Below are 25,618 nucleotides of genomic sequence, written 5' to 3'. Positions count from 1 at the left end.
ATTTTTTTTTATTCTTAAGCAGGTGTGAGCCACAGTGGTAAAACCTGAAATTGCTTCTACGCAAGTTACTCAACAGGTTGTTGATAGCTAACCACTGAGGAAGTGAGTTAGTTGATGAAACTAATCTTGTTTAGCAGGCCGTAAGAGGGCGAGAGGCTAAAGCCTTTCCTCTGCCTACGTCTCCCAGAACATTGTGTGGTTCTGGATGAGAGTTCAGTGAAATGTATTATAACATTCTATCAGATGTATTTTCTAATGATGTAGAATACATGTCTATCGCAATATATAGTGTTATTAATTTGTTGCCCAACCCTGGAATTTCAGTGTAAATTCTTAGGATGTTTCATTTTAAACCAACAAAGGTTACACCAAGGAGCTGCACGGTAACAGTTAAACAACCAAGAGCAACAAAAAGCACTGCTTTACAAAACCATAAAGTTAGACATAAAAAATGAACAAATAGGGCAATGAAGTACATTTTTTCATAACAAATAAAATAGATAAAAATAAAACTCCATAAAAGTGTTACAATAAAAATAAACATAAAATGTATATGAACTGAGAATTCAGGCTCCACCAGAACTGAAACCCACAACGTAACAATGAGTCCTGAAAAGTACTTTAAAAATCTCCAAGCTATGAGCAGACATTATATAAGAGGGATATACTCTTCCACAAATACCAATGTGATCACCTCTACTTTTTGGTTTTGATCTTGGGACATCTAAAAGCTGCTTCTTGTCTGAATTTCATGCTCTGTAGCTGGAAGTTCATGGCGAACAGATCAGCTAAGACAAGGTTAGACCATTAAGAACCTTAAAACCCAAAAATAAAATCTTAAATATCAACGCTGTACTGACAGGAAACTAGTAGAGTTATGGAAGATGTTATGAACATTATGAGTTTCCAAGTTTCTGTTGAAAGTTGTAGTGCACTGAGTGATTAGCATTCTGTCAATGAAAACCAAGAGCCTGGTCGATTGATAAACCCTAAGCTGCTTCCACATTTATCTCAACAAAACAGCTAATGATCAACTTCTACTGATTTTAACACCACTTGGATGACAACTTGAACGATGACAACAGCAATAGGTTGCTTTGTTGTGGCAGAAAACAGTTAATGCTTCACATGCTATCTCAGTGAAACTTGAAAATGGACAATGTTGCAATACACAATAAGAGGAAACCACTAAATGAATAAACCGGCGACAACTTTAATATAACTTTCAGTCTCTATCATGAAAAAAAAAAACTGAAGGCTAGATGGAGTTTTAAGAAATGTATACTGTTTTCTATGCAGTAATCCATCAAAGTGCAGCTACAGAGGCTAATCACTGAGACACACGTAGGTCGGAAACATTCCTCAGCCTAAAATATTAAAATGCTAAATTTGTTTTACCACATTCACCATACAAAATGAGTTAAACAAATGGAGATTAATCAAGTATGAAATGAATAAGGAGAAAGCACTCTTCAGCTGTAGATTAATGTGACCAAATGCATTTTTAAAGTTTAGATTGATTGCCCATGAATATATTTCACATATCAAGCTTTTAGTCCCTGTGAAAAATGTCTTCCACTCTAGATATTAACCCCATGCAAGGCTTCAGTAATTACCGCCACAATTTTCAGTGATGGTGATGGCAGTCGCCGGCTATCAGGGACTCTCACTTTGACATGGTCAATCTTTAAATTCAACTCGTTTCCTCATGTAATATTGATACTAATGCATTTGATTACAGAGATTGAGAAAGACGAAAGAGGAAAGTGGAGATGGGGAATTTGGACTATAAGCATGAAATGAGTGCAGAAGCAGTAGATATAAAACTCATCCACAACACACGTCACTATGCGAGTTCAGTACATTTAACACATACGTGACAGGGGAAAAAATTGTAACCAGAAATAATCAGATTTTTCCATCCACCCAGGCACACCTTACTGTGCAAAAATTAGATTGTTAGAAACACACACAGAAAAAATGTGAAGGCATTTCCTCTGGTGTTATTCACCTGAGGAGCTCTATTAAAAATTCCTTTCATGAGATGAGAAGAAGTTTCACTTCTCACACAAGGTCAAAAAGAGCACAGTTCTACTTAGTGTGATGATTAAACCTAATTACGTGATGTCTGCACTTAAAAAAATTATATTTACAATTTTTCAACTAGTGCAAAACTGTTTAGACTTTGTAATAAGTGTGTACATTTTTTCATAAATGTATAGATTTTAGGATATAACAGCCGTGCTATTGAAATTAGGTTCTAGGAAGTTTGTAATGATCTATAGACAGACATCAGTTCCACATTATGAGGAAATTTGAATAAGAAGGGTCAACGTATCGCACATTACTTAACTCTTTGTAAATCATACCTTTTGCTAATTTTGTTTATTTCAATAAATTTGCCAAAATAGACACTATGAAGTTTTCCTCCAAAGTTTTAAGAGAAGAATAAAAAAAAACCCAACAGCATTCCTTAGACGTCATGTATGGGTACATCAAATATTTCGAAGTTACAGATTTAGATCCTGCAACATTTTTCATCATTTCTGTTCCTATGGCTTACAGTCTTTTTAATGGCATGACAGACACTGTGCCAAGGTTTTATTCAGCTGATTGAACCCCATACTAATGCAGCTCTGCCCCTCACATTATTATTATTAAATAACACCTTGATCTGAAATATTTCACAAAAAGACTAATATTTCTTCTCTGTATTTTTTGTAGGTGCTGGAACTGTTGTTTGTTTCAAGATTTTAAAAAACAAGTCTAATTTTCAAGCAAATGCTACTTTTTTTTATTGCCACTCTAAAACTCCATCTGCTATTTATGCTTAGCCTTTAGCTACTTTCTCAGACTCTGCAGTGTTTCACATTAGATGATGTTTTTTTATGCGTCAGCCCTGAGTCATAGAGCTTTTACCACAACTAGTTTACAGCCTTTCATCAACTTTCCCCTCCCCTTCACAGAACGTGCAACGGGAAAATGTAAAAAGGGTGTGTGCTGTAGTATACGTGTAGTGCAAGCTATGTTGTTTCATGTATTTGTTTGGGCATCTCTGTCAAAGTCAAAGAAGAACAACAGCAGAAGCAGAAGCACACACAGCGGTAACCCTAGTCTATAAAAACATTTTAATTTTCACTATGCTAAATTATTAATAGCACTGATTCTAAGAGTTATTAATAAGTAATGAAACCGACCACACATCTTCACCCTCAACACCTTCCTGACAACTGCATCAGATTGTTACCCATTTACAGAAAACTGTAGTCATGTTTGTCTCTATACTTTGCCCTGATCATAGTCTTTCCATTCTCTTGTTCTTACCTCTTCTCTCTCACGCTCATTCATACTAATATACTTGCATAGTAGATGTTTGGTGGGAAATCCCACAAATTTGCATGGAACTGCAAGACTATTATGTAAATGATCCAATGTCTTTTCCCTGTCCCAACTACGCTGTTCTGTGATCCATTTCGTAATATGATGCAGATATCATTAACAGGCTCTTTGGGAAGGTTCACCGGAAGAAGAAAGCTTGATTATACATAGGAAAATATATGAAACATTATGTTTCCTGTACTTTCAACATTCTATGCAACAGGTCTTTGTCTGACACGACCAAGAGCAAGAGCATAACATCAACTTAAATAACATACTCGCTTATTTGGTTACAGTCAGATTTTAAAACACAGAAAATACTATTTTTTCCAGTCTCTTAGCATACCATGCGTAAGTTCTGCCAGGTCTGGCTAACAACACTCTTGTGGGTGGAAGTTATTACTGCAGGAAGAAAATGTAAATGTTCGCTATTTTCAGTGTTAATTAAATCAGGGGAAGCACAAATGTAACAAGCCATTTAGTAGAACAGTGTGTTTTCGACATGTTCAAACTGGATAAGAGCAAGATATCTATCAAGTAACAGGAAGGCTCAACCGAGTACAGTAAAGCTGTACAGTAAGCTGTTCTGTTTATTCGCCTGATCATTTAAAATATGCATCTTGTAGAAGGTGCTGGATTTGGAAATTTGTATTCATTTGGTAATCTCAGGGTTATGTCTTCTTATGTCTACTTAAAAACCATTCAGACTTGTGGAATATTGATACATGGAAATGTCAATAAACATTACATATGTTTACTGTGAAAATGTTTTGGGGTTTTTTTGTTTTGCTTTTTCAAAAACAGGCGGCTGTTTGCATTGGATGGGCGTACAACACTGGTTTGGCTTCATTAAGAGATTGCACATTGCCCTGCCCTGGCAACCCCTCCTTGGTGTTCTTTCCCAGGGGCTTTTGCCCTCAACTGTTCAATTCTCCCAAACCAACAAATAATGCTTGGCACATCCAACGAACCTTGTATCTGCCATCTGCTGTCCCTCTGGGACATCCATAACCTTTTTCATTGATCTAAAGAACATTTTGTTCTTTTTATAGCCTAAAATCATTAGCTTTGTTCCACTACTAAATGTTTCGATAATTCTCACAGCAATTTGTGAACTAAGAAACAAATGAACAAACAAGGAAAACATTGTGTTCCACAACTTCCAAAAGGATTTGGAGGTTTAAAAAAATTATTTGAGGCCATATTACCACAAGCCTGGCGAATCTTTGCCCTTCTTGTTTTCTCTCTCAGGTGTTACTTTGAGTTCGATCAGCAGGAAATGGGTTTACTCTGAACATTATGAGGCAGCACTGTCATTCCAATAAACACCAAAAGACTGTGAGGCTTTTAGCTGAAATCCACCTCTGCTGAGGTTGAGTGCACAGCAGCAAGAGTTGGGGCAGTGCAGCAGAGACGAACGGATTGGCAGGTGGGAGGATTGTTGGGGGTCAGGCTGACCACCAACATGTGGACTTTATTGCACAGCCATTTTATTTGCTATTGCGGGGTAAAACGCTATCTGGCGCCTGTGTAACCATGATGTACAGTGACACAAAAAATTGTCATACATGCACACATTAAATTATCGTTTTTGCTTTTGGTGCAGTGTCGTTGTGACCATCAGCAGTGATAAAGGGTGAGATGGTCTATGACAGCTATGAAGAAAGTTAATGAAGGAGGTGTATTTAGAAGACCTGTAAATTTTTTTAGACCACTAAAGAATTTTGTTTTTTAACACATTGCTGCATTTATTTAAAGGACAAAGAACAGGTCACAGTTGGGAGCTGGAGAAGGAGGTGATGTGAGGGGTGTGGGACGGAGCTGGATAAAAAGGGGCAGGTGTTTAAGAAAGACTATGGTGTGTTTAAAACCTAGATGAGGGAGGGGCTGAAGGGGGTGACATCAGTTTTTGGCTGGATGCCGACAGAGTCAGACAAGCATTGCACCGTCTGGCCAGCAGCTTGAATGCCCTTTAAATTGTACCACAGGAGGGGGAGAAAAGTTTTTGAAGGGCGATCGGGACAGATGGGGAAGCACGCTTCCTCGTCATTCTGAAAATGTGATGGGGATGGGAACGGGAGCGTTGGGATGAAATTATTCTAAGTGATCAAGTAGGAGGCAGCGGAGGGAGAGCCTGGCAGGGCTGGATATTCAGAACATTTCCTCAAAGCCCAATGCTGCATTTGGCCAGCCAAGCTGTAACATTTGCAGTGGGCTTTGAAAAAGTTTCATTTCTAAAATGAGATATGTACACTATTTAGAAGCTGACACCTACACAGAATGACTGCTTGCTGTTTATCAAAATTCACACCTAAGAAGAAATGTGTATAATTAAAGCTTTAATAATGCACATTTCTCTTTGCATTCAGAATGACGCCTAAGTGCCTCTTATTTAAGTTAAGTATTCATTACAGACTGAGCACAGATTTGAAGTGACTTATTTCTTTGTACATAATATAGATTATCCTTCACCCTCCAAGATGTCTCTGTTGGAAATTACTCTCTCCACCCCCCCAAAAGAAAAAAATCAATAAAAAAAAATGTTGGGACACTTTCCTAATAAGCAAATAACACACATATTTAAAAAAAAAAAACATTCTAGTTTTGGATGCTTATGATCTACGATGTGACAGTAATTTCGTCTCAGGTGAATCTGTACAAGGAAACCGCCACTTCTTCTAAATTTGTTGGTGTGTCTGTATTAAGAATTCTTAGTAAGACATTAACAGTAACACAACGACAGACAAGAAATGGACAGTATCATTTGTAAACACAGAGAATAAATAGAATACACAGCAACTCGTGTTATAGGCTGCATTATACGGAAGTTATCATCTAATGCATAATTTAACAGCACAAAAAGAAAATGTTAGGTTATCATATTAAAGGACAATGGACTGAATCCGATCATTTCCAACCTAAACTCTCCTGTCTTAAAATAAATAGAGCTTCAAACACATTTGAGGTGTATGACTTCCCTTCTTTTTTTCTGAAGCACACAACAAATAAACATAGTCTAATCAAACCTGGATTTAAGTTAATCTACAGTGACAAATAGAAGCAAGAAAAATGACAAAAAAATTATTTGCTAAATTTCTTGTTAGTGTCTCAACAATACTTGTTAAGGTTTCAGGAGCAACAAAAAAAAAAAAAAACCTCACACCTTCTTATGCAAAAACATGGTAAAACCGACACATAGCACACACACACACACACACACACACACACACACACACACACACACACACACACACATACAGAAGATTCTTTCTGGTTCAGTTGATTAAAAAAAGACCACTCTTCATTAAATGTGGTCATCTCTTTCAGGATCCCTTATTAAGGGAATAAATTGAAAATGAAGTTAATCCTAGTAATTTGCTTATAAAACTGGGCCAAATCCTATCAACAGTCTAAATAGCAGTAACCTCAATTCAATAGGCTGACTTAAGACAAATCTTTATACATATGATTAGACAAAGTCAATTTCTAGCTACCCAGTGCGCCACTACCCACTTATTTACTGAGAATGAAAAATGAGATTCATAAAAACAAAAACTTGGAATATTTCAATGGATTATTATAATTAATCGCCAGGCTAGCACAGTCTACATCGTCTAGAAGGAAAGAAAAGCAGGAGACTGAACACTAGGTCAAATATGCAAAAGGACCCTTTCAAAAATGTTAAGATTTTGTGGAAATCCGACTGCAGTTAATTATATGGTTGCCTTTCCAAGATGGAAGATAAACATGCAACCACAAGCAGTGAGGGTTGTACAACACAAATTTAGATGGCTGTTTGAGACTGGAGGTTTGGGGTGTGTCAATACCTCAATCAGTCAGTCAGACAGACTGCACCAAGATACACCAGAGACAAATGGATGGCGTAAAGCACAGTCTATCTTTCAAAGCCCTGTCAGCGAGTACATTGCTGTCCCACCACCAACATCACCATTACAGTCTGTGGAAAACCACTGCTTTTTACATCCATTTTATAAAAGATTAAGAAACATATAGCACAAAAAGTGACACTTTTACAGATGTGTAACAAAATACTTATGTGCTGGAATTCAGTTCACAGCAGACAACCTAAGAGCCAAAAAAAAAAAAAAAAAAAAAAGAAACCTCTATAAACAGACCTGTATATTTAACCTTAAGCAAGCAAAGAAGCAAAAATAGATCAGCAAGTTACCATGTACAGTGACCTCATATTTACGTTACAGATTATAAAAAAAATGAACCATGAACTGAAATATACCACAAAAGAAACACCCACAGGCAGGTTTCAGTTACAGTATTTTTGGCGACCAGACAATAAACAATTTTCAGCTAAAACTTACCAGATTTTTTTTTAGATAAGTATCTCACAGGCCAGCGTTAAAAAGAAAAAAGTCCCGCTTTCACTGCGTGGACACACTGCAGCCCAGGCCACCTTATGTGACCTGGGTTTTGCTTACTGGCTGGTAGAAGACGGGTGAGTGGAGGGAGAAATTCAATTTGAAGGTTAAAATGTTGCAAGATCCATATTAATGTGTCCCTCTACAGCTGCTTTTTGAAACACTGCGGCCTTGTCATAAATTTCCCTCACGATGGCCAGAGAAAGGGTTTGTTTGTTTGCAACAGACAGAGGGTTATTGTGGGAGACTGGCATGCATGTGGGCAAAACCCAGAAGAGGAGCACCCAAGATAATGCAACTAGGTTCCAAGAAATTTGTTCTCACAAGCGTTGCATACAGTGACCACATGCCGCTTCCAAACAGGCAGCTACACCTCCTCTGAAAATTCACACAGCCTGTGCAGTATGTTTACAAAGTCAGCTGTCACTCCTTCCATACCCTCCACCCTTTGACCCTTTTACTCCCACAAATGACCTCCCCACCATGATCAACCCTCCTAACACCCACTGCACCCCATCCTTGTGTGCTGTTGACTTGAGAATTAATTTCACACTAGCTCAGAGAGAAATGAGTGATCGGGGGGGGTTACCAGTGTGTTCAGGTCAAAGGTGAGGGGTCGGGCAGATGGTAAACCTCTTTAGCATCTTTTTTTTTTAAATTATTATTATTTTTACTCTTAACATTCCTTCACAGCGGGGCATCTTTAGCTGGCCATCAATCTCTGCCCGGTTTAACTAGGGTGCATTCAAGTTATTTTTCACCATATGTAGGTGTGCTTCAGAGTTACACTTATGCTATAGCATGCATATAAAGTAGTTTTGCAGGACTGCAAAGCACAAAGGTAAATGTATTCTTCAGAATTCAGAAAAGATGAAAACGGCTCCCTGTCGTTAAGCGGTGGATGGTGGTTGCTGGGTTTGTTTGTTTCCCTGCCTGCAGTGCCCACACTCAATTTAACTAGTGGTAGACTGAGTGGGGAGCTTTTCAGTTCTGCAACTAATGCATAAAAAAACCCTTGTCTGTCCTGCTGTTTTTTATTTTCTCTCCGTGTTTGTCATTTTACCACTGTGCACTCCTATGCAGTGTATTGGTCTGTTGAGTGCTATGCTGAGAGAGGTGAGGAAAGACAGCAATAACATCTGGCTTTACCTTTCAAAAAAAAAAAAAAAAACAATTGTAATACTTAGCGAAGCATACGTGCATTTCTGATGAGACCAATTTTAATATCACACAAAGGCAGCAAATCCAAAAGCAGTTTTCAAGTAATGATTTAATTTAACAAACAAAATAAAATAATTGTCATCAAGCTCCACTAACTGGACATATTAGTGTGTTGGTGTGGAAGCTCCAGAAAAAAAAAAAAAAAAAACTGAAAAATTGAAGGAATCTATAAGGAAGCAAATCCTTTTTCACATTACTGTATCTGCAAATTTTGAAATGCAGAGGAGCAAACAGTGGATGCCAGTTATGCTCATTAAAATCACTAAACCTAGACAGATCTGTGCTCTATTAAAAATAAGCAACACTTCAACACTCCAAAGGAACACACAACCTTGTTACACGTGTCCAGGTCAGTGTTTCCCAACCCTGGTCCCAAAGGCACACTGCCCTGCAAGATTTAGCCGTTTCCCTGCTTTAACATGCCTGATTCAAATGATTGCAGTTCAACAAACACCTGTTTACCAGCCATCAATTGAAATCAGCTCCGCTAAAGCAAGGAAACCCCTAAAACATGCAGGGCAGTGTGCCTTCAGGACCAGGGTTGGGGAAACATTGGTCTGGGTGACGGATAATAAAGCTAGGTGATGGATGTGAGTGGTAGTGCAGTCTGGAACAGGAGGTTGCAGAAACAAATGGATCTATTGTACAGGGCAAAGACAAAACTGTGGATCCAGTGCCGGTGACCTGCAGAACAATAAACGGTTTTTAGAGAAAGCCTGCATGTGTGAGAGATTGACACGCGATGGTCTTGGGGTAAGCTTGGATGACAGAGACTGCATTGTGTGCCTATGTGTTGGCACTGAACATTGCGCTCAGGAGAACTTTGGCAGCGATGTTTGGGCAGTGTAACTTCTGTTGTCCTTAAATCTCACAGCTTACACCAGAATCCTCTCATTTTCAGTGAGTTGAGCTACACAGGCAAGAAACAGAATCTTCTTCATACCTCTGAATGAGAGATTTAAAGGCCCTGTACAACAGGGTCTAAAGACAGAGGTCTTGTTTTTTTCAAAGTTCTCATCTAGTTGCCTTGAATTTGAATTCACTTCTGTTTTTAAGATAAGACACAAGGTCACTCATATTGTTTATTCACAATTTATATTTTAACTTCTTTTAAGCTTGCAACCTTTGCTTAAAAAAAGTGTAAACACATAAAGGCATTATGGAATTGAAAAGTCTTCTTAGCCTTAAGTTTGAAGTTTGGGGAGCATGCATTTGCATTAGGTTTGCACAATATATCACAAATATTGAAAATTATTACGTGCTGGTTTTAAAGAGTTGTTTTGAATACTAATTTTGTTGGCTGCTACATTTCGGGTGTCAGAACTTGACGGCTTGGATTCCAGTGATGCAGCCGACCTGTTGGCCAGAGCTCGCTGCAGTAAGGGTGCACACTTGACACAGATGCTGAAGGTCAAGATATCAAAAGGTCATATTACATGACTTCCTAAGGCTGTGCAGTTCTAATTGGTTTTAGAGTTGCATCCAGAAATTGTAATTTTACAAGTGTTCAATAACTAAGAAGTCTTAGAATACATATTTTAGTCTTTAGGATGAAAATGATCCAGCTAAAAACCTAAAGGGGAAAAAAAAATGCTGTTTCAGGTATGTCCTGGGCCAAATACTGGTATCTAGGTACACTATATTTTAAAAAGGTTTGGTTTTAAACAGCAAACATCTACCCTTTTCACAGATAAAAGCATGCCAAATGAGACCAGGGAAAGTGCCAGAGTGACCTTTTTTTTTTCTCTGAACTTTTTTTTTTCTCTGAACGTATTGAGCCTGCAAAACTGCCCCATTCTCCATCTGTTTCTGTCCACTAGTGGTCAGCTGGCTGAAGGAAAGGCTACTTATTTCGCTTGCTTACAGGAAAGACCAGCTGTCTGGAAACATTTTTATTTGAATAAACAGGGACAGTCATGGTGTGGAAACTAAAGTAGCTCCACCCATCACTCCTAAAGTCACACTGTTTTGATTCTGTAGACATTATGTATATATTGGAGTTAAACAGGGATAGGATTTAACACATCGCTTGTTCCTACCCTTTTCTCAAACTAAGATTGATGTTTTTTTGTGACACCTACTTTTTCTTCAGGTAACATTTATTATTTCTGTCTTCAAAATACAGATTTCTTTCATTCACTCATTCAAACTACAGTTGGCAAGCTATTGGGCTCTGCTTGTTCGAGCCGAACAGCATGAAGCAGTTCTTATTGTCGCAGTTACATAACGATTGTTCTCGGAGTCATGTCGTCCACCCCTTTTGGTCACATCCCCCCTGCCAACCTTATCGCCCCCCTCTCCATGTGAAATTATTGTGTGATTGGTCTGAATTCGTGGGCGCGTTTACTTATGCAGGATACAACCCCGGCTACTCAACTTCCGCAAGCTGGTAAAAGACAGGAATAGATAGATTTGAAAAGCAATTGTCCAAGGCTTTGAGTAAATAGATACTGAAACATTAAACTCTCTCAGCTCGGTTCTGGTCCGATGCAGCGAGCAAACGTCTCACTGACGCCTTCTGGCATGCATGTTAAGCACCTGACTGCAGGCTGGCTGATGGAGAAGGTAACTCTGTTAAGAGATATCTGATGATCTTGTTAATTAAGTCTATGTAGCAAATGAAAATCACATTAATTGATTTAGCTGTAAAAAATGCATAGCTTATATTATTTTTTCCAGTAAAATAAATGATTAGATTTTTTTTCTGTCAATGCCACAAAATATTCACGCTGAAAGATTGTCATAAAAACTCACACCTATTTAATCTTTGTACAAGTAAGACATATTGTTCTGTCTTCTTGCCCTTTGATAAATGGTTTCAGTTTATCAAAACTAATTTTGTGATTAAACGATTTGAAGATAAACACTTAAAAATGGTTTAACACATGTCTGCGCCTTCGGTCGGGGTCAGAAGCACCATGTGGAGTTGGAGGGCCGTTTGCAAGGTGGAATGAAAGCACGCTCCCTCTCAGACACGGTGCAGTACACGATGGAAGCTTCACACCATAGCTGCAGCGTGCCTTTAAGGGCTTATCAACAGAACAAAATCAAAACATCAGGGGGCAGAAGTAGAACTGTAATGAGGAGATATCAAGGAGCAGCAAACAAAATAATCAAAAGGGAGGATGGGGGAAAAAAAGAAAAGGGAAAAAAAAAAATCAAGCCAGGCTGCCGTACCACCAAGCTGCTCATCTTCTTGGCGTCTGACACAGCGCTGGCTTTCATTCAAATGGAAGCCCATTTATTTATTTATTTATTTATTTTTCCATGGCTTTTTTTACATTTTTCTAGTTACTCACCAGGAGCGTGACGCACAACACTTTCACTTGCCCTTATTTCACATTTTAGATCACTATCATTTCGATTTTACTTTACATATATAAATGTATACATTGTATATTTCCTGGATTGAAACTGTATTTGGGCGAGGCCTGTCGGTCTTGAAATGCATGCAGGCTGGAATCCAAAGCTCATAATCACACTTAAGGGAATAGGCAGAGATGAGAGTCACGATTCAAAGCAAGAAAAGAACAGAGGAGCAAAAAAAAAAAAAAAGAGAGGCAGAGGGAAGGAATGGTAGATGATGACAGCATAGTAGAGAGGGGGGAATTGGTACTGATATCTTTTTAAAGACAGGCTTAAACAAAGTAAGCTAATAAGCAATTACTGCAATTGATACAGAGTTTCCCGATTCTACTAAAATACAGCTGGATTGAATGTCTTTTGAAATAAAGCAAAATGTTTTTGCGTTACAAACACATGAGCAAGAGTTATTTTTGTTTCACTGTATTTGTGTAAAGTGTGTGTGCATAATGTGTCTGTTTGTGGTCAGTCACTTTGGTGCACCTCAAGCTATTCAGCTGTCGTCAGGCTCACTCAGCAAGAAGCGGGCTGCTCCATCTGGTCAAACGTCCCCTCTTCAGTCTTTTTCTAAGACTCCACATTTATGAATGCATGTTGTCTGGAGGTGTTTGACTACATGTGTGTGAGGCTGAGCTTCAGTGTGGATTACTTTGGCTTTTGCTATCACATGCGCCAATGCAAATTCAAGAAAATGCACAAATGAGAATATATCTTTTCTGCACGCACACACACACACACACACACACACACACACACACACACACACACGTGCGCAAATCAGCTTAGCAGCCACTATAAAGTTAATCAGTATTCTATTCCCATTTCATCCCTTATTTCAGGCTTGTGTTTCTTGTCATGATAGCAGAAAAGCCTCTGAGGTAATTTGAAGACAATGACAAAAAATAAGAGGATGGGGAGTCAAGTAGACAAACCCATCAGGCCCCACAGTAAGCTTGCATACTGTCGGCTTAAGACTGCAGCGTGTGCTCAGCTCTGTAAAACATATTTTGTATCAGACTAAATTAGTCGCCAGCAATAAAAATGCCCCAATGTTCCATCAGAAAAGATTTCATAAAAGAAGTGGATTATGTCTTCTTCTCAATCATGATATTACATTTTAATGCACTGCACAGTTATTACATTTCCTGCATGACCATTCTTTCTTTCCGAGGCAATTTTAAAAAGACTTTTAAAAAGGCCAAAGTTGAAGGAACACTGAAGAGGCCTCAATTGTTTTAGAGATCTCACAAAAAATTTTTTGAATTAAAACATAATGAGTGGGAATACTTTCTGTGCTCCAGATATTAAGTGTAGGTTTGAAATAAGAGCATAGCAAGCGTGTCACTAACAAGGTCCCCGCAGGCCGCCGCAGCCACCTGGGCATTGCAGCGAAAGCTCGTCGTCAGGTTAAACTAGTGAGATCCAGAGCAACGACAGCGACATGCAGCATTTTCCATCAGAGTGACAGAATGTGTGAGCACAGTTGTGTGCATTTGTGGGGAGCAGGCAGCATCAGAGCTGAAGTGCAGCTGGCTGCCATTTCCCTGCACCATGGAAATGTGAACCAGCTTCCCCTTCTTCACTCATCATCTGCAGCAGATAACACAGAAGGCTGTGTGCCTCCCAATACACACAAGCTACAATTTGCACTCTGTTTCTCATTATTTCGTTATCATCCCTGTCTCTCTGTCTGCATTATCTCGTTATTAATGCTTGACATATATTTCCTCTCACATCAGTGGAATTAACCTGTAATGTTTTGACTGTGAGGCGGAATGCTTTTGTTCGAACGTGCGTCGTCGTTTGTGCACAACACATGCACTTGAGGGACGAGATTCACATTCCAACCAAGGGTTAACATTTCACTGACATACAGACAGTGACAACCTCCCAACAAAAGCACAAAACAGCTTAAAATGACCGATCATGCAGACGAGAGGAAAAAGTTCCTAGGAGCAAATGAGAGAACATCACTAAGAAGAGAAAGAAATGATTTGAATCCTCTTTTTAATACTAAAACACAAGGAAAATGTGTTTGCCAACTAAAAAAAAAAGTTGTTTGTTTTTTTTCTGGTTGAGATTTATTTACTTTAAACCTATTTACATCTAAATTTCAAGGACCCCTGTGCTGCAAAGCAACCAGCAAATCAACACATCATTTGGTATTTTACATGAATTATTCCTCATTCATACTTTAATCAGGCAGTGGCGGAACTATGCTTGATTTTTCTTCCACACAAACTTGATTCATGATTTAGTAATGCAAGCAAGGGTGCAAGAGCTTTTCCATTCATGTTTACAGAGTTGTTTTTTAAATATTTTCTATAAATGTGTCATTCATACCCTTTCATACTCTGCTTGCCCTGATCAAATTCCTTTGGTCATCAGTTGTTTTCTTATAGTTCTTCCAACAATCCCCACTGGACTGCAATATCATCCTTTTCTCCTCTGGCAGAAAAGGAAGTTATGTCAAGCATCTCTCATATGCATGCTGTTTTCCTTGTTTTTTGTTTTTTTTTAACATCTCTCTTTCAGTCTGCCTCTGTCTGGCTGGCTTTCACTCCTCTCTGAGAAGAGGAAGGGGAAGAAACAACTTGGTGATTTAGTCTTCACAAAGAAACGTTAGACAGGGTCAGAACAACCAGACCACACACACAGCAGCATGATTGAGGTTTGATAAAATACAATTAAAATACAAAAAAATTCTTAATTAAAAAGGTAATTTGATAAGAGATGTTCTATGATCTCAAGCAAATCAGCTCTACATTTAGTCTTCTAATTAGCCTAGCAAAGCACACTGAAAAAACTTGAAAGGTTAATAAATAAGAAAAACTAAGGTCAAAAATCGGTCATCAAATGTTAGTAGATCACGGTAAGTCGATTTATTGTTTGAGATAATTAATATTTTTCCCATTTTTGCTGTTTTTTTATCCAATATTTTAAATGTAAAATACTGAAGAGAAATGAAGAAATGAAGAGCGTTGGAAAGTCACCTAGGAAAAATACTTTGGTTCCCTGTAAAGGTTTCTACAGCCAAAAATGTACAAAAGGTACTCTCTCGTGGAGTTCCAGGAACAAAGACACCCGCATACTGTCAACAAGCCACTGTGAAACAAACAGAGCTGTTCTCAGACCAAACTGTGAATCCTTCAATAAACAGTCACCGAGATGCATCCTGCTCCTCATTAAAAACAGAGGAAAGCCTGTCGCTTGGCCCTGTGGAGTAATGAGGAAACGGGAAGGTAGGTAGGGGGTGAAGGCAAGGGGAGTCCTCAAATGACATCCTGACATTTGAGCCCGAAACAAATGGATCAATCACGATTTAATTATTCATTTAACTGTTAAGTGTGGAAATCAAGGTGTTTGGGATAAAGAAGGAGAAGAAAAGCAAAAAAAAAGAAGAGAAAATGAGAAAGAACCAACAGCATGGATGCTAAGTTTTCATACTGATTATATAAAACTGATGCACTGCTATAAATACAGTTTGTTGTAGCTATGTCTACTCAAGGACATTTCTGATCTACTATGGTTTTGTAACACTAAACTTATAATATTCCTATGAGAGTGTTTTGGTGGTTCTCAAAAATGAATCTGTAATAGACTTTTTCTTCGTTGCACTTCTCATCCCTTAGGCTATGCTCAAGGGTGTTTTAATCTTGAAGTAAAAGTTTTTAATGTCAAATTTCTATTTATAGAGAAGTCCCAATCCACTGAATGGAATTCATAAACTATGGGACGAAATCCAGTCTGCTGATGCAAAATGGTAGAAATGTACTCATAGTACTCTTTCAACAATTACAACATCATATTTAATTACGGCCTATGCACTCGGCGTTCTTCTAGTTGTATTCAACAGAATCATGTTTGTTCTGTTCCATTCTCTTACAAATAAAGCTGGAATCCAAGCTCTGCCATCATTCTTCATGCAATTTAGGGCTCGACTTTAGCAGGATCTTTCCTACAGACATTGAAAATGATTCATTTTTTCCCCTTTTCATTAGCCAGACAAAACTTTTGGTCAGCTAATACTATTAATTATTAAACAAAGTTTACATTCTTTTCCCCACACAAGCACTACCATACTAAGAACATTTTATTGCAAGTTACCAGCGAATGTCAATACAAACTGATGGTAAAATTGAGCGGCATCGTTCACTGTGAGCAATTGTTATTGTGCAGGAATATGAACAAGTAGGACATAATGGTCAGGAGAATATATGTTTTCTAGAAATTGATTGTTCTGTCGCTACTTGATTTCCCTTCATTTATTTTTAATATATAGCAACATTTACAATAACTGTGCTTTCATAAAGTGTGATTGAGAATGGAAATTGGACCGAGCAGATGGTTTGGAGTATACTTTTGAAACTTTGGGCAGCATTTTTCAACTTGCCATTCTCTGTCAAGTTATTGTTATGAGAAATTCAAAGGGCATGATTAGCAAATCTTAAGATGCAAAGGGAATCAAGAATAAGAATATGGATAAACCACAGAAATAGCAGAGCTACCCGAATAGCACAAAAAAAAAAAAAACTTCCAACATAATCGGTAATGTAAGCAACTATGTTGTGTTTGAGGTAAATTTTATTTATATTTTTCCAAATAATATTAATATTGTTTTAGCAGAGTCCACACTTCAATCCTAGAAACTAGGCACAGATTAGGGTGACATACATTACAAAAAAAGTGGTAACACTTTATTTGAATGGGTATGCATAAGACTGACATGACACACCATGACATAAACATGACATAACATCTGTCATGAACATGAAGGAGTCTTAATGAATGTTTATGACAGTTGTCATGAAGCGTCATTCGGTAAATAATGACACTTTTAATGCAAAGTTGCTCTAAAAGTTGCATTGAAAGTCCATTAAAATGCCAACTTTGCATTAAATTATCATAATTTACAAAATCATGCAAAGTTGGCATTTTTAATGGACTTTTAATGCAACTTTTAGAGCAACTTTGCATTAAAAGTGTCATTATTTACCGAATGACACTTCATGACAACTGTCATAAACATTCATAAAGACTCCTTCATGCTCATGACAGAAGTTATGTCATGTTTATGATAGTGTCATGTCAGTCTTATGCATACCCCTTCAAATAAAGTGTTACCAAAAAAGTAATGAATCGTGACAAATTTTTGCTTTGAATTTTGGCTTAAATACTGGAGCCTTAAAAATGTCTCTCGAGACTTTTGCCAGGCCATGACGGCCCAATGCCTATTTGGAGATATTCTTTTCAACATGCAGTCAGAAAACACATTATGTCTTGTGTCGCAACAGCCCCTCCGTTTTCAAGAAACTCAATATGCCTGTTCACGAACTCCCTCCCAACCCCTTGCATTCCACAGATAGAATGGATGGCCCTGCTTCGGATGACATTTTAATGAGTGTGTGTGGGAAAGTGGGTCCAAGAGGGTGGCGATGGAAGGGCACACAGAAGCCCAGCCCCTATACGCAGACATAAAGCCCCACTGAACCCTACTAAGTGCAAAGGATAAACCTCCATGCAAGCATGAGCTCACACAAAGACAAATGTACCAGTCATATTTGACACACATATGTGTGATTTGGCACACATGCAAAGTCATCAACAGACCACCGCCATCTATTACATAAACTGTCTCCTCAACCTTTAGTAAAAGACTTTATCCTAAATGCCAAGGTTATGCACTAATTTCCACTTTATAACCCCTAAATGATTGGCTAACAGCTAAACTTGAAATAAGCCAATGAGAGAGAGAAAAAAAGCCATGTTTTGATGCTTATAATTAGAGCATGATTTCAATGCGGTGCAGACCATAAAAGCCTTAAAAATGTGAACAATATTATCCATTGAAAACTCACACAAGCTCAACATAGTGCTTAGATAACCCAAAGGCTAGGTTAAGGGTGGATTTATTCTTGGTTTCAAGGTTGAACAATGTTGGCTCTGGCCACAAATACGAGAGTACACATATGAGAGCGTACATTTGAGAGTATACAGTGTATTTTAGTTTGAGTTCATCCACACAGACTACGTGCCCATTCTTAATTCTGTTTAGGTTATAATAGGTTAAAAAAAACATGCACTTTTTTTTTACTTACAAAGATTTGAAATGCAAAACTGATTTAAAATTAAGATACAAAGCCTAGTTTGTATCAATCTTCTTTATGTTACTTTTCACATCTCTTTACAAAGTTTCTCATTTTAATCTCAATCACTATCTACATTTGAGAAAAGACGAATTATGGAAACATCAAGTAAGAATATAATGTTGAGTAATGTACATACTTGATAAGATCCAGATAATGAGAAATTTTACACAAAAACTTAGGGGGAACCCATATATCGTTAGCCTAAGCAGTGGCCGATTATATTAACCTTTTATAAGAAGTGTTTGCATATGGAAAGAGAAGTAGAAGATGGGGTTTGGAGAGCGAGAACTGCAGTACAGCTGATGGGTTGAATTAATGAGATTGTAGGTATCTGCATGGCTGCACATTTTGACTGGGCTCTGGATGAAGACTGAGTAAGAGAGAGAGAAAATTAGAAATAAAACAGAGAAAGAGAGACAGAGACAGAGAGAGAGAAAGGGAAGAAGAAAGAGAGAGAGAAAGAGAGAGAGACAGAGAAAAAGGAAGAGAAAGCAAAAGAAGTGAAGTAGTGAGTAGTGAGGAGGTCAGGCCAAGCAAAGAAGGTGAATAACGGACACAAGCACATGTTCCCGTTGAAAGCCTCTCATCTCCAACTCCCCAGTTATAACCTTCAATTAACCTTCCTCCTGAATACAAGAGTGCATGAGTAGTCTGGGTAGGTGTGAGTGTCTGTGATTGTGATGTGCTGGCATATTCTCCTGTGCATGTATGTATGTGTGCGTGAGAGAGCGAGAGAGAGAGACAGAAAAGAGAGAGAGAGAGAGAACACAGTCTCACTGACTCCCATGCATCTGTTTTTGCTCAGTTGAAAATCGATTTTACCTACCCCCACTTTTCTGCACACATCTGAGCCTCATTGAAATTCAAAACACTCAAAACACACAAATCTTTATTAGTTTAGTGTTGCTGAGCTCTGGATACCCAGTAAAACAAAAAAGGAACAAGGAAAAAAAACAAAAAACAGACTGGACACACATGGAGACACTAAAACACCAGCAACATGTCAATTAAAAGGCAGCTGGAGGAGTTCCAAACCGTAATCACTGTGTGCAGTAAGATTTTTTTTACAAAGGTCAAGGCTAGACTGCATGTTTGCATCAGTTTTGCTGGTTGTCCCCCTCAAAAGGACTCCATGTTAATGCCAAACCAAACAGCTTGGAGGCTTCGGCAACAAATTTGAATGTTGTCCTCAGCAACCTCAAAGCAATGAGTGATCCGTTAAAAGCTCTGTTGAATAAAAAAAAGACCGCGACTAAGATAGTTGTAAAGAATGGGCAGCGAGTAAGTCTATTAAGACATGGTTGAGTGAGTTTGGTGTAGAAGAACTTTGACTGGCTTGTGCAGAGTCCTAACCTCAACCCAAACAAGGCTGCAAGCCAGAACTTTTCAATTCAACATCAATGTCCTTGTAACTTGTCCTTTATAGAGTAATGAATGATATTGAAATGATGCAAAAAAAAAACAAAAAAAAAAACAATGCTACGATACTGTTCATCAATGTGACTTTAATTGTTGAAGCAGGGATAAGCTTTTATCATTCGCCCCAACATGAAGGTAAATGCTTTAAGCTTCCTACATCTAGGTTTGAGACCATTATTTTCAAGAAAGGAAATAGTGCTTCAATTAAGGGTTGCACTGTCTTGAGGTCTTGTTGAGCTGACCAATAATAATCTGCCTTGTTAGATTTAAGAACCTTCCCTTCACTTCCAAACTGTTTATGTGGCAGAAATTTGGGTACTTTGTGTAAAAAGGAAACAGAGTAATGGGCGAAAAAGGAATGATTAGTAAGCACAGTGAGAACACAACTGGATAAATAGTGACAAATTAAAGTTAGCTCCACATCAGCATTTGCGTATCAGCAGTGAAATTAAAGTGCTGGATTTAATTAAATAATTTTTAGTTCAACCTTTAAAATGTTGAACTGGATCCACTATGAACAGATATTTTAGTCTTTTATTTATTCTTTGTGTGTTTTTTCACTGTTTTTTCTGGCATTAAGTCCACCCTAGAATTAGAGAAGCGTAAAAACTGCAAAATGTGGACAAGTCATACCTGAAACAATTCATCATCCAAAGCAGTAAAACTACCTTTTTCACAGGTTTGAACACTCCACTCTTTTCACATTAGAGAATGTACTTCATAATGGGTGCGGAATAATTAAGGAACAAGGGAGAAGGTGGAAAATGCTCAAATGAAACAACAGGTTGGTCTTTTTTTTTTTAAAGACAATATTTAGCCTGTTGCTACACTCTGCTTCCTCAATACTAAAAATAGCAAGTTCTAGCCTGTGTATGTGTCTGTGAGTGCACACTCAGCATAGCAACACACAAGGAAGGCTGAATAGAAGCTAATGAAGGCCGTATAAACAGTGAACATCTGTGCAAGCCTATTCAAACTACGAAAACATACTAGGCTGTGGAGGGTGCATGTGTGTGTCCATAAATTTTGAAAACCACACCCAGCTGAGTTTCACTCCCTTCTCTATCCAATAACCAACTGAGTCTGCCCATCCCCCTTGTTCTGCATTCCACCAGACTTGAGGGGCCCTGAATAGCTTCCTGACTGCTACTTTATGCCGTTCATACACCCACCACTTGAAGCACACATGCTCGGTTTATGTTGGTAAATAGGGATTTAATAGAGAGCAACTATAGGCCCACAGGACATTTAAGTACAGTAGGAGTGCTTACAAGCACATGTATGTACATTGTGTATCTATGTGTCTATGTGTTTGGACAAATCTACAGTACCAAAAAAAAAAAAAAAAAAAGGTGCTGTGTATTGATGGGGACCAGATGCAAAGACGTGCGTGTCAACATTCAGATTTGTTGGAGTTTGTTCTATTTCACAACCATTTAAGCAGCTGTGCACAAACATTTTTCAGCCATATTTCAGTCTTGACTGATCTGATTTTGCAAGTATCTTGGCTCAAATGAACACAGAGCATGATTTGTTTGTCTGACTTTGTGAGAAACTCTGTGGCTGCCTGTTGGATTTCAGCAGCATGCTGACATGTTTGCAGTTTGCTCGTCATACATAAAGGATTTTGGTCCAAATCTATGGTATAGAATAATGTCCAGAGATTCACTTTGTTAAATGGAGAATCCTAACAGTTGCAGATCAAAATCTGTGACTGAAGAGTGAAAGAAAAGAGCAAAAGTATGTTCACCAGACTCGGACCATGAATAAAGGGGACATTATATACAGACAGGAGGGACATAATTTGCTGTAATAGGCTGAAGATAATTGGCCATGTGCATGTGAAAGTGTGGGTATGTCTGTGGGTATGTGTGCATGTGTGGTAACTTCTGGGCTCTGCATTACAGTGTTTTGAACTCTAGTCGGACTGAAATCATTGTAAGCCAATTGAAAATTTAATATTCAAGGACCAACTTAAACAACGAATATCGAAATATAATTTTTTGTTAGTGCAGTATTTCGTCTGTCTTTATTTTAAGAAGGTAAACCTTATTTTACAGCAACTGCCCATTCTCTTTCACAAACACAGTGGAATGTTGCATATACGCCTATATTCAAGGGCGAAACACTAGAAAAACATTTGAATGTTGGCAAGTATATTTCTTAGAATTCTGTTAGAACTGACTAATATGTCGATGTTTTATAAAATCAGTAATCATACATTGGCCACATATCTTTGATCTGAAGGAATGCAATTAAAATCCTAATTACATTTGTAAAACAACAATGTAACACCAAAATTAGAGTGCAAAGTAAACAAAAATGGCAAAAGAAAAAAACTTAATGCAGAGAGCAGAAGCAGCTATGACATCCATATTTCTCCAAATCTAATTGTGTGTGAATAAAACAAAATTTTCTTTTGACTGTGCTACCACCGAGCCTCCACTTTATATCTCTGAAAGGTAGCTGAAAGAAGTGCACTATGAGGATCAGTAAGAGGGACTACAGTACAGGTAAGCTTTGCCTGCAGCCCTAAAAAAACTGGATTGGAATAATTCTCTTTGAAATACTGAAAATCAACACATCAGTCAAGACCAGTTTCATAGAGACCTAAAGTTACACAAAGCATATCTTTAAGAGCGGAGATATTTGGATCAAGCGTAACTTCAGAAACCTTCAATTGAACAACATGTATGGCATATGTATTGTGCTTTTCTGGTTTCCCTCTTAATATGAAAAGACAACCTGAGCAAATGCTACTTTTGCATTTTTCTATTAGGAGATCATTTGGTTGCCAACTGGGATTCCTACATTTGTAAGGTGGGGCAGCACTTGTTCCTGTAATCAAATTGCATCCTTTAGCTACTTTACTGCTTGAGCACCATCCAGGGTATGGAGCATAGAGAGAAAAAGGAGTGGGACAGAGATCAGATCAAGTGCTTCAGCAGAGGAATTCAAGAGGGAAAATAAAGCTGAAGTGAAGAAAAACAAAGGGCAGCACAGGAAAGAGACAGAGCGAGAGAGAAAATCAATAGCTTGCCTTGAAAAGAGGCCTACACCAAAGGTGCAATTATGCTAAAAGTGCTTTGCTTATGTGGCAGCAGTCTACATAAATTTCAGAACTGAGTGTTGAGACTAAATTAAAACATTATGATCCTGGGGAGTAACAACTTTAAACTCATTTATCCAGAATATGCTATCCCACCTCATATTTTTGGTGTTTTTATAGAAATACAGACTGACATTATGGCCAACAATAGGCCTTTGTAACTGTGCTTTTTGCTGACCCTTTATGCCATTACTGGCCCCACAAGATTTATTTGCCGCAGTGCTTGGTTGGATTCAAATGGTCTATTTTCAATTCCGTCTAAAGCAACAAGTTAGTAATATCGTGGTGCTGGAGTGCCTCTGCCCCATTTCTCAGGAACAACATTGAAGCCCTTCAGGACGAGTCTTCTGATGATCATAAACAATAGAATCAGAGCAACAATTTAAGACGCGTCCTTTAAACACTAATCCAAAACTATGTTAAAAAAGTGTCTGTGCTTTAAGACATGCATCTGGAAACCACGTGAAAACAGATGGTGATTCATAACAACTACTGGAGTACAAAGCCAAATAACACCACCACATGAAGGGATCTAGTGGAAAATCACACAATTTCTTACCCTGCTACAGCACTGTGGAGCACCACAGGGCTTTTAAATATTGCGAGCCTAAAGAAATAATGGTGTGAATTTAGCAAGGTTAGCGTCAGAAAAAGGCCGCCATACTCTCCGGCTACACGCAAACCTAAAATTGTAAGCAGCTGTTCCATTTTCTTTAAAGAACCCCACCTACTTACTAGAGGCAGCCCAGCTATATTCTTACATTAATCCAATCAGCGGTCTTCTATGAAAGACCAACTTGTTCAACACTGTAAAGTTGCCATTTGCCAAAGCTGCAGCCTGGTGTGAAATTTGAGCTTATGCGTGAAGGACAAGTTGACACTCACTGCCAGTACAGACAGCCCGTGATCTTAGTGAGAATTTTCAAACTGCATTGCATTGTGTTTCGTTTGCTAATAAACCACCACAGTCTGATTTGAGACAGGCCAGAGACGCTGAGAGGGAGCTTGGTGGCAGCAAATCATGTTGATTGAAAGCTCGGCTGATATTTACTCAAAGGAAGACAGAAACTTGACATCAAGAGGTGTCGTCTGATTTCTTAAGGAGCATAAGGTGATGAGTCGGTCGTTGCTAAAAGATGAAAAGCATACAGAAGCATAATTCACCTTGTGTCAACAACACTGCAAGCCAGCATGACATCCCAGGGAGTGCAAAAAAGAAAACATTCTGACAAGATGATGTACAAGGTATCATGTTGCCATATTTGTGTGCAAGAAGGGTTCAAACAGAATTAAACAGGCCTGGTACAGATGCAGCTATTAAGAAATAGAGACCTACCAGAACTCCATGTGACCCGTTAACTCATACTATGTCCCTTTATGGCCTTTAGTCTATTCTCACTCACAAAGAGGTCATCCAAAGCAAGTCAAACTGACATAGACCTGGACAACACCAAGCAGTGGAGGCAATGTTAGAGTACCATATTGAAGGCTAGACAAATAGGATTTCTTAAGAAAAGAAAAAAAAAGAAAGAGTTGTGTTCTTATTAAGTTTGAAACACTTTCAATTATAAATAGCTGACCAAAGATGTGTCACTAGGTTTTATCAGACATGAAGTCACTGTGAGTTACACAGCAGATTTTAAGTTCTATCAGGCGTCAGAGAAACAAAAAATATCATCTTTATCTGAAAGCAGAAGATGGTGGAGCTTTTGATTCTGCAAAGTATGCAAGGGCAACATTTGCACATTTATTGATAACAATATATGTTAGAGTTGATTAAAAATCGGTGATGTTCTTGCACAGTATTGAGATGACGGGTTGCTAATAAATTGATTTGTTGCGATAATGCTTTCCCCACTGTTGGGGACAGTTATCTGTGTCAGACATGGGCCTCTACTGCAAACGGACTTTGTCCAATAAGCTGTTTTGGCCCCAAAGTGTAAATCTCCAACATTGGGACTGATGCCAAAAATATTGTGTTTTAAACAGTCTTTTGTGATATTACTATTGCACAGATTATTGGAATTAACATATATCTGTCATCAAATGTGCAATTCCCACATTTCATTGCACCTATTTGTATAACGCTGCTTTTCAGGAGTGGTACATACTTTCTGCAAGCTTATTGTGTTGTTCCATTAAATGCAGCTGCTGTCTTTTGTGGATTATTTCTCTATTTATTGGGCTGCAACACACATCATCACATGTCAAACACACATTTATTTGATGATGTTCTTTATGTGAGCTTGCAATCGAATTAAGCTGTGAAAAGCCAATTGAAGATTGGTGCAAGTTGTAAATGATCATGGTTACACCAAACAAAATGTCGTTTGTCACAGCAGTAGAAACAAAATATTGCTTTCCGTTCATTTTCAGGTCTTTTCTTTCCATCATAGTTTAATTTATTGTTTCTTCCTTCTCATACGCACACAGCTCCTTCTCTCATGTTTTGATACTCTCTCTTTCAACCTCAGAGTCTTCTCCTTTTCAGAGTAGGCAGCCTTGGTCTCAAAGGATCCCTTCTATCTACCCCTCCTCCTCCACATCGCTCTCTTACTCCCTCTCTACATATTTCTCTCTACTGC

The 25,618-nt window shown here is 38.2% G+C and overlaps 1 protein-coding gene across 7 annotated transcripts in view; it reads right to left on the bottom strand.

Annotated features, from left to right (window-relative positions):
* The window catches only part of LOC106958541 (receptor-type tyrosine-protein phosphatase S-like), a 206,013-nt gene that overhangs the window by 91,954 nt on the left and 88,441 nt on the right, over positions 1–25,618 (bottom strand). Inside the window, exon 1 of one of the 7 annotated variants that reach the window (XM_015050491.1) lies at positions 7,716–8,068. The exons of the other annotated variants lie outside the window; for them this stretch is intronic. The gene's annotated coding sequence lies outside the window, so the exon portion shown is untranslated. Of the gene's footprint in view, positions 1–7,715; positions 8,069–25,618 lie in introns of those variants that run through there. 7 annotated transcript variants of the gene reach the window in all.

The sequence above is a fragment of the Poecilia latipinna genome, unplaced genomic scaffold (assembly GCF_001443285.1).
Source record: "Poecilia latipinna isolate Pla-1442-1.1 unplaced genomic scaffold, P_latipinna-1.0 Scaffold994, whole genome shotgun sequence".
Taxonomy (NCBI): domain Eukaryota; kingdom Metazoa; phylum Chordata; class Actinopteri; order Cyprinodontiformes; family Poeciliidae; genus Poecilia; species Poecilia latipinna.
This window is presented reverse-complemented; position numbering and strand designations above follow the sequence as displayed.